The sequence below is a fragment of the Diabrotica virgifera genome, chromosome 8, assembly GCF_917563875.1.
Source record: "Diabrotica virgifera virgifera chromosome 8, PGI_DIABVI_V3a".
Taxonomy (NCBI): domain Eukaryota; kingdom Metazoa; phylum Arthropoda; class Insecta; order Coleoptera; family Chrysomelidae; genus Diabrotica; species Diabrotica virgifera.
In genome coordinates, this window is record NC_065450.1 from 167,721,313 (window position 1) to 167,730,274 (window position 8,962).

General features: G+C 33.0%; 1 protein-coding gene across 2 annotated transcripts in view; it reads right to left on the reverse strand.

The window, feature by feature from the left end:
• Window positions 1–5,387, reverse strand: part of LOC114331251 (trans-Golgi network integral membrane protein 2) — an 86,264-nt gene extending 80,877 nt beyond the window's left edge. Inside the window, exon 1 of one of the 2 annotated variants that reach the window (XM_028280750.2) lies at window positions 5,260–5,387. The gene's annotated coding sequence lies outside the window, so the exon portion shown is untranslated. Of the gene's footprint in view, window positions 1–5,255 lie in introns of both variants that reach the window. The other variant, XM_028280749.2, reaches the window with a different exon arrangement.
• Between the last annotated feature and the right edge of the window lie 3,575 nt (window positions 5,388–8,962).

Below are 8,962 nucleotides of genomic sequence, written 5' to 3' on the forward strand. Positions count from 1 at the left end.
TAAACCAAAATTACACAGATAACAGATTTATTTATTGTTAATAAACGGGGCAAGCCCATTGACAAAAAATATACAATTAAGCAACATTTATAAAAACTACAAACAAATACTAAATAAAATACAAAATCATAAAATAAATATGTATATAGAATTACAATTAAATTTAACGCTTAAGAGATTGTTTAAAGGCACTTAAGGACAAGTTAAAAAAATCTGTCTCATGAGGCAACCGATTAGCATGAGCAAGAAGTCTGACCAGACCTATATTCACAGAATAATTAGTTCGACAAAAAGGAATATGAAATGGTGTATTCTCACGAGGGACACAGGAAGGAATGTGGAAACAAACCAATTGAAGCAGTTCAGGTGAATGTATAATTCCGTTAACCAATTTAAAAATGAAGATGAGATCGAAATTACCTCGTCTAGTAGACAGAGGATCAAGTTCTAAGTATCTCATCATATCAAAATATGAATAAGGTCTGTGTAATTTAAAGGCACAGTGCATAAAGAACCGTCTTTGCATTCTTTCCAACTTTTGAACAGAGGATTGGACAAAGGGAGACCAAATTATAGTGGAATTTTCAAGTTGAAATCGGACCAGAGAACAGTATAAAATTCTCAGCGAAGAAATGTTATGAAAATCCCTTGTATGCCTCTTAATAAACCCTAGCTGCCTAAGAGCCTTATTATATTACAAATAAAATCAATATGCAAATTAAAGGATAAGTCTCTCTGAAAAATGACACCAAGATCCTTGAAGCTAGTGACTCTCTCAATCAAAAAACTATCCAAATTGTAATCAAAATCTACCATTTCCACTCATCGATGAAACTGGATAACTTGACACTTGTCACGATTAATGACTAATCTGTTATTATCACACCCATTCGCAAATAAGTCGAGAGATTTCTGTAGCCTAGCACAATCAGAGTAATCCTGAACAGAACAAAACAACTTTATGTCATCGGCATATGCCAACACTTCGCAGTCAGTCAATGATTTCATAGAATCGTCCATAAAAACTGCAAACAATAAAGGTCCCAAGTGGCACAGATGCTTCTGGAGTAAAGTAAGGAGTCTAAGGCCGCACCTACATTGGATCCGTATTTCTCCGATCCGATCCGATATAGACCGATTTTCCGGCGAGGGTGCCTACATTGGTTCTGTTAACTTCCGACCACCGACAATGAGTTCTGATGAAGATATGTTAATGTGTGGCTGTTGTTGGAAAACAACGTTCTTAAAAGACGTAGAAAAAAACGTAGATGGATGCATAAATTTAATAAAGATAGATCTTCAGGAGAATTTAATAAAACAAAAATCTACGTAACTATCCTGATAAATTTAAGATCCTATTTTTTCGTCACAGGAATGTAAAATAATTCGTGAGAAAGGAAAAAATACATTGATTTATTACAAACTAGCCTTGTGTTGGCACGTATTAAAAAATATTCTCATATAAAATGATAACACATAATAGGTAGTATACTAATTATACTTCCGGTTTTATCACAAATTGAGCAGTAATAAACTTTGGTTCTCTTTGTAAGGTTTTATCCAAGATTATTTTGGCAATTTCAAAGACACGTTAGAATTTTATAACCAAAGCGAAATTGACCATCCCAATAAAACTATTTACCTAGAGGGACAGAATAGGAAACAATAATTGTTTCCTATTCTGTGCTGGAGGTATTAAATTTTATACCTATAAATAAAGAGATTTTGTAACCCTTATATTCAAGACAACATTATAAAATATCTATCTTGTAGAGACACATATTACAAAATTAAATTATAAGATTTGGAAGCTATTTATTGTTGATTTATTTCATGAAATAGTTAAAACAAAAAATTAAATTACTTATATGCAAAAACCGGAATGAAACCAAACACTTCTCTATCTGAATAGGAGAAGCTACTCCTGACGTCAGCCAATATCGGATCTGATCTGATCTGATTGGAAAGAGAAAAACGGATCCAATGTAGGTGCCGTCATTTAATACCATGAGCACAGTATATAGAGGTTCCACAGTAAAATCACTCCTCTGTCAGCGCTTTGATCTCAAGAAGTAATACCGGCAGTATGCAATTGGTAATTCACCAGTGATGGATGCGGATTTTCCCTGTTAAACTCCGTACGTTTCTATGTGACTAGCAATGCGAGAGTGGGGCAAAAGTGACTATGAACATTGTGCGGTTGCCATGCGCGACTACAGATTTTACTTCCAATTTTTCGGAGAGTGGTTCTACTGTCCCTCTTTATGCTGTGCCATGAGTTTATTTTTAATTCGACATCAGATCTGATCTGATTGGAGAAAAACGGATCCAATGTAACTTTAAATAATAACTTTAAGACATCCTATCCAAGATGGCGGAAAGTAAAAATGTGCCGTCACCTCTCTCTATAGTAAAAGAGGTAGATTTTGAAGAGAATACATTTAAATGTTGTCAAACGAAGCCTAATAAAACACTCGTTTGTATAGTATGTGGAAATAGTTATCATATCTCATGTGCTGTGAAAAACAAAGTGAAATTCTTCAAGATAGGGGATTCGCGTGTAATCTGTTGCCAAAATAGTGATGGACAACCCATCCAATCATTTAGTGCCATAGCGATAGAAAATCAGTGGTTAAAAAGGCTGTTAGCTGAAAAAGATGATAAGTACAATTTATTATTAGATAACAATAATCTATTAAAATCAAATAATGAACATTTGCTAGAAAAATTAAATTTATTGAAATCAGAAATAACCAGAACCAAATCTCACAAAAACCCAACACAACTGCTAATGAGGGTTTAATAAAAACTCAAGGTAATGAAGATAAGACAGCCAGTGTCCAGTCAACGAATTCTAAATACAAAACAAACAATGAAACTGATTCAAATAAAAATCTTAATGATAAAAACACCATACATGTTGAAAGGAATTCTAATATACAGGGCAATTCAAAAATTGCTACAAACGAATTAAATGCACAATTAATGGATATTCAAACCAAACAGACATGTGACTACATTACAAATTTAACTGTCGAAAATGAGGAAAGCACAAAAATGAATCTTAATCATATCACAATGGGGAGTTCAGAGAATAAAACGAACGATGAAGGATATCAGATTGTGACAAAAAGATGCAAGAAAATAATGGGAACTGGAATTGGTGATAAGGATTTCCATGGAAAATCCGAAAAACCAGACAAAAAATTGTGGCTATTCATCTCAAAAGTTCCGGATATTGTAAATGCGGACCACATCAAGAGTTTCATAATAACTAAGACAAACTGCGAGGATATACAAGTAAAATTGTTACCAACTGACCAGAAAAGAAGGGATAATCAATGTTTCATGATAGGTGTACTACCTGACTTAAGGGAAGAAATTTACAATCCTGCTGTTTGGCCGAAAAAAATTGGCATTGAACGATTTAACTTTAGGTTAGGAAGAAGATTTTTAGATCGTGAGCATCACAATAGAGGTCTTTCAACTGGAGAAGATAGACCAGACTCTTTTTTAGTCAAGTAAATCCAAGAGAAAATAATATAGTAAATGTTATTTTATAGTTAGTATTTTAATGTATCTTATACTGTGTTTGTACTATACCACGTTGCGTTTTATAAATGTAAACTCATTTTTAAAAACAATAAATTTTCTGTCTCTGTCTCTCTCTCGCAATATTATACTTCTGTGGTAAGGTGAAACCACAAGTTACCTTTATTAAAACTAACCCATTATGATTGTAATTTAGACCACATTTGAAAAATAAATGTTCCATTTTACTATTTTCTATATAGTAAATAGAAATTATGTATATAGAATGAATAGTATTTCTATATTATGTATATAGAAATAAAAATATCGGGAAAGAAATAATGAAAGGTAGAATTTACAAAACAGTCATAAGACCAGTAAAGACATATATTATGCAGCAGAAACACAACCTGGCATAGAGAGGATAAAAAGATTGCCTAAAACAGCGGAGACAAAAACCCTTCAAAAAATCGATTGTAAGACACTATGGGACAGAGCTAGAGGTACAGATATACGAAGGAGATACAAGGTGGAGAACATTATTAACTGTGTAAGAAACAGAAGAGTAGAATGGAATGACCACATAAGTCAAATCACAACAAATAAAGTAGTAAGGACAGCAAGAGATGATTTACCAATAGGAAGATGATCAGTGGGAAGACCACAAAAACGATGGAACAACAACTTACTGGAGGCACATTGAAAAAACAGAGTCATGTATATGCAAAAAGAAAAATAAGAAGAAGAAGAAGAAGATTACAGTAGACTCTCTCTGTAACGAACACAGTTATTAGGAGGTTTCGCTTATAAAGAGGTACATTGGATGTCCCATGAAATTTCTATTGAAATGTAACACCTCTACAACGAGGCATATTTGGTTATAACGAGGAAAAATGAAATGGTACAATTTGTATCTTTACCTGTTTTTAGCGCTATAATGGCTATAAATAAATACCCCAACCCCCACTGACTGTGTCGACACATCTATGTCGTTATCGAGGATAGTGCTGTAATAAAATCGACCGCCTAATAAACCTTGTCCTATTCTGTTTATCTATGGACCGATATTGAATATTGTAAGAAAATTTACAATTTACGATGGCAAAGCCTAATTGTTGAGGAAACAATATTTAGCATCTTATACTGCTCCGAATGGCTTCACTACAGGAAGTTAATGTTTTAGAAAACAATATATTCATATATGTATGCCCAATATTATTGTTGTCTGATATAACGAGATCCGCTTATAATGTAATTAATCCGCCATTTCAGTTCTCGTTATAGAAGGATTCTACTGTATTTGGTATTGCACCAGCAGAAACAAATATTTCCAAAGCTCATTCTGGCATCCCCAAAGAGGGGCAAGTGCCTACAGTGATTACCTTGCATGCCCCTTATCGCCCGTCTAGACGTTTAGCAACAAACTTTGTGTTAATATGTATGTATTTAATCATATTTCACTTTAACATCACTGACATTCAACATTTGTAAGAAATTTGTAGAAAGTGTGTCAATTAATAAACCTTAAATGACTTATATAAATAAATAAATCTTAAATTTGACTTCTGTTTAAACATTTATATAATTAATGCCAAGGTAAATGAAGTCATCATAGGATATTGTCTCAGCACAATTTTGCTATTGGAAAAACCAACAAATATAACTGACACAATTGTAAGGTTAGGTTTATGAACGAAATTTGTTGCAATAAAAAGTATACTTACTTACTATGAACAAGATCTAATTAAACACTACACATATCCTTATAAATCTTTAAAATTAAATATTACTGTTACTTTTTTGAAAATATTAAAATATTCTGTAACACAACTTTCTTGACAGTATTGACACTTGACAGCTGACACTGCTGACAGTCGACAGTGACTTTTCAGATTTCAGTAGACGCAATCAACGTATAACTGGTTATCTAACTTTTAGGCCAAATAGAAAAAACAATTATTATTTTTTGGTAAAATTTGCATTGTGAGTGATTAATAAATTCATTGACATACATTTACTGACAAAAATAGGACGATCTATAAACTGTTTTTGAAAAAACTGACATTCCTTGTGACAACAACGAGTCTATAATATGATATTTTCTTTAGGCAGTGGATAGGTAGCCGGTACCGGCGACTTCTTCCGTAGCCGGTATAGTATTTTTACTACAAAAACGTTATTACGTAGGTCAAAATTTTTGACGTAAGAGAACTGTCAAAACATTAGAATGTGACTTTTCATTATTGCTATATTTATAATAAACATGGCAGTAATGGAAAGTCACATTCTAATGTTTTGACAGTTCTCTTACGTCAAAAATTTTGACCTACGTAATAACGTTTTTGTAGTAAAAATACTATAGTTGGCTTTTATTCGTTAAGCAATTGTGGGCGGAACTACCGGTCAATGAGTTGGTTGCCGGTACCAGGGGGTACCGGGCACGGTTCTTAGACATTACTACGGTTGCCTAAATCGACTAACCAATGAACATTAGGGTGAGATTACATCACGAGAGTTTACTGTCATTTGAATCGTAATATAATTTTTTTCGAATCCTGAGAAAACCTAGTATTTTAGAAAAATTTAAACGCAGGATGCAAGATTACATTATTACCGAGGGCGGAAAGCCCCTTAGAATAAACAAGCAGATTCTATTGAATGAAATATTTGAAATTAAATATCACACTTCTCTTTTATTTTCAGCCCTGTAACTTATTAAAATAAACATTATAGAAGTTTTCAGGTACTTTCAGCCCTCGGTAATAATGTAGTCTTTCATTCTGAGTTTAAATTTTTTTAAAATATTTATTAGTTTTCTCAGGATTCGAAAAAAATGAATACAATTAAAACACATTGAGAATTTTGACATGCGTCAAAATTTTGCATTAACTCAATGTAAAATTCTGAACTGTTGAATTCCAGCTTCCCTAATAATTATTGTACATCAAAAGACATTAGAAACTATTTGTAGAGGATTGAAATCTGTATTGGAAATAACTATTAAAATTGGTCTACGTAATTAAACATATTCCAAAATTTTGTAAAAATGCAATACATTTTAGTTTTCAGCCCAAACTTAGGCCACACACAATTCAATAATGTTCACATTTTTGAACTGTTAATATTTTTATTTTATCATCTATCGTTTAAAAACAATACAGTTGATAAGATCATAGAGGTATATATTAACATAGAGGGAGCCTACTTTCCGCGCTTCCTGACGACAAGATCTCATGGACTGGTTTGCTGCATCTCTTTCTAACACATTGTATCGAAAATCTATTATGACATTCAGTGTGAATATAGGCACGGAAGAGGAGGACAACTGTAGCAGCTTTACTATGCGTAAGAGTGAAACAGCACTAATCCAAATAAAAAAGATGGTGTCGTCACTTCGCTCTAAATGACACTCTCTCTATGCTAATATATAACTCTATGGATAAGATACCCTCAGTTGCGGAGAAAGGATTAATAATAAAGATTTTTTATTCGGTCAATGGTGTGAGCACTGTCAGTTAAACAGTAACGTGTGGCCTTACTTTTACAATACCTTTTGTGGCAAATGTATCATATTTTTCAAAATTTTGGAATGCATTTAAATCGTACAACAATTTTAACTTTTGATTTTAATACAGATTTTAATTCTCTACAAGTATTCTCTCGTGACTTTTGATGTAAAATAATTAGGGAAGCAGGAATTCAACAATTCAGAATTTACATCGAGTTTCCTATGGCCCTTTTTACGATTCACCACCCGGTATAAGATAAAATGTGTACTATTTGTCTAATTATTTCATAATAACACAAATAATACACATATATACACAATAACATACATTCAATGATCGAAAATCATTTAAAAATATGGGAATGTAAACTCTTGTGACGTAAAGTTAAAAATATAAGTCTCCCCACCACCGTCGGACAAGACAACCATAATAAAGTCTAATAACCGTGGGTACCGGGTACCGGTAATACAAATACATTATAGGTAATGATGTATTAGCATGTGTATTACTTACGAAAATTATACAAAATAGCTGCATTTATATTATATTCAATGATTGTGCGAAATAAGTGCATTTTATTTTAAATAATTATTTTCAAGCAGTGTGCATTTTTATGAAAAAGTAATAAAACAGATCACAAATAATTAACTCAGAGATCAAGTAAAACTTTATTAAAAAAATTAAAAAGTAACAATTGTTATGATTATTATTGTACCCCGGCAGAACCAAAATTTAGTCCCCATCACAGATAATCAAATTTGCCTGATTGATGTAGTTAAAGTTCTGAAGGCAAAACTCTGCTTTTCTGTATGAACGAGATTACGATTTCCATGTTTCACAAGTTACCATAGTTTTAAAATTGATACCGAAACAAGATTAGAAGAGATTAGAAACTATTTGTTTTTAAATTCAACTTGATTGGATTGGCTTTTCATTTTCTTTTTTTTTTTTGTAAACCAATTACGGTTACATCTTGTCCTTTTGGTCTTTCAACCTTTAATTCAATTCAATGCTTTAAACTTTATACAAGACAAACACAGGAGCACACGAAGCAGAGATAAAGAATATATACTACTGAATATATACTACTCAAACACGAAGCAAACATAAACATAACCTAAACTAAACATACCCTTCATTTAAGGTTTGTTCCAACATGAACTTTTGGACGGCCCAAAAACCGTCACGAAACTGCTTGTACCGTTTGTTGTGCGCATGTTCGTAATTGTATCGCCCAGTTATCGTCCCATGACGGTACAGATATTTGTCATTTTTGTTGGTGACAGCTTGTGTGCTTTTAGTCGATCAAAGGCTCAAAAAATTTAAAGAATTAAATCCTAGTGCTCAAGTCAGTCCAACCAGCACATTATGCATTTGCCCGATTACTGAAATGATCATCACGAAACCGTCACCGAAAGATCACAATTCTTGTTGGAACAGTGGGAAGGACGATCCGATGACGATCATATTTTTGTTGGAACGGATTTTCTTTACTGCGCAGGATCGTTACCGTTTCCTGACGGTTCTCGGTCGTGTTGGAACAAACCTTTAGACAGAGATATGTGATTTAGACATGATTTAGACCAATAATAAGCGACTACCGGCTACAGAACAAGTCACCGGTACCGGCTACCTATCCACTACCTTTTCTTTAACCTCTTCCAATAGGGCTTTTCATCGATTGTCATTTGTTTCGAGCGTCTGTCCTATGTTGTATAATCTGTGTATAATATTAATATATTATTGTACACGAATTATACGACATATGACAGAAGCTCGAAACAAATGACTGTGAATGAAAAGCTGTCGATAACTATACGCTCTGAGCTTCGCTGGTGTCTCTCCTAGCGGTTACTAATTCAACTTTTACCGGTAATTTTTAAATTTATTATTTAATTGTTATCGCTTAATATTTACAACGC